General features: G+C 33.9%; 1 pseudogene across 1 annotated transcript; it reads left to right on the forward strand.

Moving 5' to 3' along the window:
- The first annotated feature begins 322 nt into the window (after window positions 1–322).
- LOC149492581 (vacuolar protein sorting-associated protein 60.2-like) lies at window positions 323–1,710 on the forward strand (annotated as a pseudogene). The gene is made up of 4 exons (XR_016318899.1): window positions 323–420; window positions 520–631; window positions 973–1,133; window positions 1,413–1,710. The product of XR_016318899.1 is annotated as a vacuolar protein sorting-associated protein 60.2-like (transcript).
- Window positions 1,711–5,013: the final 3,303 nt, after the last annotated feature.

A 5,013-nucleotide genomic window follows, 5' to 3' on the forward strand; every position in this document is an offset into this window, starting at 1 on the left:
CATTTTGGCATTCGTCATTGAAAATTCAATACATGCTAGATCAACCATGTTGCATTGGGCTCTGGGGTATACACCCTGAAATGTTTTCCTGGTACTGACTGAAGGGGCATGGTTCATCACTCATGGATGTTAAAGTGGAGTGAGTGTATTTGTACATTGGCTGGAATGTGCATAAACATCTGACTGGGAGGTGAACGCTTTATAAAATATCCAATAAATTTTGTGAGGTTTTCTTGGTGTGCATATGTCCATTTTTAGTTAAAAATTTATGTAAGTCCTGGAGTAATTAATGGTACCACTTGACTATCTATAAATTTATTAAATTAAATTTGTCTTATTCCTCCTTAGATGTCAGCTTTGAAATCCGCCAACAAGGAGTTGAAAGGAATGATGAAAACTGTGAAGATTCAAGACATAGATGTATGTGATCTCATGACTTCCCCTTACTCCCTCTGCTTTCATGTTAAGTTACCTTTGGGAATTTATGGTGCTAAATAGGTTACTTTTTGCCATTTGTAGAACTTGCAAGACGAGATGATGGACCTAATGGATGTGAGTAATGAAATCCAAGAGACCCTCGGTAGAAGCTATAATGTGCCTGATGATATTGATGAGGAAGAACTCATGGGAGGTAAGCTCAAATTTCATCTAAAGGTCATTCTGGATAATTTGTTTTGAGCATGTAGAAAATTAATATTTTGATCTTTACCTATTTATTTAATGTTCTTGTGAGAAGCCAGAGTAAACTTCTTATTCAAATAATCTGTAATTATTGAATTATGTCGCATTGGTAGACAAAGTATGTCATGCCATTAGTCAGTAGCATTTAACAGTTTCTTTTCCTTATTCTTCTTCTTCTTCTTCTCCCCTATGGGATCAATTTTAAATGGACATCCTTGCATTAAATTGGAAGAGAATGTTCCATGTGTTTATATACATGTTAGTTAATGCTGATTAAATTTTGCAATGCAGAACTTGATGCTCTGGAGGCAGACATGGGAATGGAAACCGAGGCTGATGGTGTTCCTTCTTATCTGCAACCTGATAAGGAACTTGATCTGGATGCAGAACTCAACTTGCCATCAGCACCCACAGGAAATGCAGCAGCTCCGGCTGGTAGAAATAATGCTCTGGTAAATCCTCATATTTAGTTTATTTCCTTGTGTTCATATTTTTGTTTCAAGAATGAATAGGGCACTCTTTGGTTGGAGTGCCTGCCAGATACCATTCCTGTTATTACTTGCAAGGCATGTGTCAAAGTATACATGACGTATGGATTTCATAGTTGAACTTTGTTCGTGTAAAAATCTTACTGATATGAAGTCTGCATAGTGCATGAGATATATTATTATTCTTAGCAATTTGCTATTCCCTGTCTAATTTTCCTACCTGGGAATTTCGGTGCTCGACAGGCTGAGGATGAACTAGGTTTACCTGTTGTCCCCCGGGCATCCATTCGTGGTTAGGAACTCTTTGGTGTGACTGATGTGTATGTATATCTAAATGGAAGAGCAGGATGACCAAGCCCTTGCATAACATGTGCATAATCTGCATTGATTTGATCTGGTGATTCAGTGGGTAACTTGGGCGTCGGTTTATTTTATTGAATTTATTATTTTTTCTTTAACTATTTTCTTAGCTGGTGGGGATTTTTTGTGAACAAAGGAAACGTTTGACAATGTCAACTTGAATATCTACGTGATGAATCTACATTCAGTGTGCAGTCATTTTATTAGGAATATACACATGACGAATCTATATTCAGTGTGCATATATATATATATATATATATATATATATATATATATATATATCAAGGTGCAATAAAAATATTTATGTTCTTGGTTAAATTGTTCAATACTTCCAATTGCCTGTATGAGGATGAACAACGGTGTAGAAGTAATGTATGAGGATGAACAACGGTGTAGAAGTAACCTACAGAGCTATAGAAGTAAATTTCTAATTTCAGTAGTTACTTAAAATTTTGTATATTTATATGTAAAGACTCTATTATTTCTAATTATTATTGAACTTCGCAATTGTAGGCCTCATATGTCTTTAATAGTGTAAATGGGTATAACCCATCAACTCATATATGTTTTAATTATTTATCTAGGTATATCTGTTAACCAATTAGCCCATATTATGAATGATGTGTGTTGTAAATAGGCCGGAGTCATGAATTAATTTGAGATGTTGAAATTAGGGTAGGGATATATGATTACTTGACTTATATATAAAATGATATTGTCTTGCCATTCCTAAGATTCGTCGATGTAATTGAATTGTGTGATTTAGACTTACTATGGCCTTAAGGGCTTTAAGCTTACTTGGGCCCCAATGTCAGTCTCGCCACGGTTTTAGGTCATGATAACTGAGCTCCGCAGTTAGAGAGTTTTTGAGTTACAATTTATCATGTTAAAGTTATTAGCGTACTGTTCAATAAACCTGTGGAATTTCTAATTATGCCTCTAAAGGTATAATGAATAATAACTATTACACAACACAAGGATTCATACGAAATGCTTCCTAAAATACTAAAATGAATACTCATCCATTCAAACATATGGCATAACATCAACACCCACATACAAGTACACCTTCATATAATCAAACAAGTGGAAATTGGTTTGTGGCATCACCGAAACCCCCAATGAGTCGTCCTTACACATGGTCAATCCTCTCATGACGTGTGCACCAGGGAACCAATTCCTCATACATGGCCGACCGATCTAATCCTTACTTGACCAGCCCTCTCATTTTTTTATACTCTCTTTTCCATACCAACAGACGCCCACCCTGTGGTTTTCTATATCATATATCATTAGATGCACACGGGGACGCCGATCTCTCCATACATGGTCAACGGTATCGAAGACCACCCTTACAAACCCATGGTGACCCACTTCATCTCAATTCCACGCAAACAAGACATATCATCATCAAAACACATCTAATCAAACATTACATTTAAATGCAAGCACATTAAATAAACAAACATTGTTATGTAAATATTTAAATATATACATATATAAACCAAGTATAAAATAAAGAATGTTTATGCTAAAAAATAATAATAATAATTAAATAAGTAGGAAATTGTAACATTATATAGTAATGTATGTATATATGAAGTAAATGATAATCCGCTACTTATTACTGCTATAGTAATAGAGGAGATAGTAATAGAGGAGAGAAAAAGAACTCTAGTTTTGATTCTGATTCATAAAAGTAATGGACGAGTTTGGACAATCTATAAGAAATAAAATTGAAAGGGACAAAAGAATAAAATAAAGAATTCCTTTCAAATAAAAAATAAGGAATTATCTTGATTAAATCTAAAAATGCTTTTGTTAAATATACTAAATCCAGATACTGTTGAAATTTTGGCAGAACCTCCCTAAAAATAGGACTAACTACCTGCTTAAGTATCAGCAATATTAAATATCTATCAACCATTACACACACAGCCCATCCATCGGGCAATCAAACAAATTAATTTCCCTCCCTCCATACCAAGTAATTGTATAAATATTTAATCACAATACAAAACTTTAGCTATTAACGATCTAAGCTTTAAGCATCACCATTGGTCATTTACTACTTACACAAAAATATCCTCAACTTTGCTATCTAAGGTTAAGCCAATACATAAAATAACAAATAAATGAAAATAAATATTTACCTAACCTCCATATCCTACTAGTTTAAAGTATATATATATATATGTGCCCGTGACAATCATATACCAACTATAGTTCACACTTTCTTTTCTTTTCTTTATCATTATATAACTAAGATCCTGAACACAACTTAATAATATGTGAATCATCATCCTTGCCAAGCAAAATTATAGGTAACGAACCCATTTTAATCGTCTCTCAATCATAAATAAGCATTTATACATCAACCATCATGGAATCTTAAAAGTATGCTCATTTACATATATTTATCATTCTAAAGCAATACAAAAACTCAAGGTAATTGCTGCCAATCCGCAAAAATCAGAGTTTTTCTATATTAACATCATCGATCACACCAACTAACTAATTCCTAGCAAGAATTAAATTTACAACTTCAATTTTACCATGTCAAACAATAATCTATAGAAATAATTGAAAATAGTTGCTGTTTTTTACCAAAAATTTCTCAGTACTCATTAAACTTTGTCATTAATACCTCTACACTCACAACAAATTATGAAGAGCACATTCGCTCCATCAACATAAACTTGGTTCAAGCAAAAACCCGTGATTTTCGCTAGCTAGGGGCTGCCACTTTGTCAAAGGAACCTAAAGTGTTTTTGGTTAAACTCATACATTATATGATGGTTAACCTATTTCCAATCAAGAACTCAATTTACAACTTCATTTGCTTCATATCATAGCTTTAGTTCAAAAAATCAACTAAACTGGCTGCTGCTAACCTAAGAAAATCAAGGTTTCTCGATCAAAATCCATACTATAAACACTAGTTGACTCATTTACCAACAAAAACTTAATTTATCATGTCAAATGCCTCGTATCAAGGTAGAAATTTTGAGCAAATAGCTAGGTGGCTACTGCCATATCACAATCATTCTAATTTCTTTCATAGAATCTACAATAAACACCCTAACTTACACATTTCCTTGTAAAATGTTGTCAATAGTGTCAATTAATAGTCAAAAATCAGATTTTCCCAACTTTTAGTCGTGTGAATAGTATTTCAGGAACTAGCATTTCTCATTCATGATTCTACCGACCCTTTCCTCAAATGAACTATTGAATAAGTGAAATAATTGAAGGAAAAGGGATCAAATAGAGCTCACCAAGCCATAAAATGCATTGATGGAGGTTAAGTTATAGCCGGCAATGACGAACTCGATACTGGAGTTCACTACCCTTTTTTTCCTCGCTAATTGCTAACTTCAATTGAACAGAGATGGAGGAATGATGATCACGAGGTGCTAGAGATGAGGTGGGTTGGCCAATTAAGGTTTGGTGTTGCCGGAAATGAGATAGAAGCGTGGAA

The sequence above is a fragment of the Jatropha curcas genome, chromosome 11 (assembly GCF_041381405.1).
Source record: "Jatropha curcas cultivar XTBG-Jc1 chromosome 11, XTBG_Jcur_1.0, whole genome shotgun sequence".
Lineage (NCBI taxonomy): Eukaryota > Viridiplantae > Streptophyta > Magnoliopsida > Malpighiales > Euphorbiaceae > Jatropha > Jatropha curcas.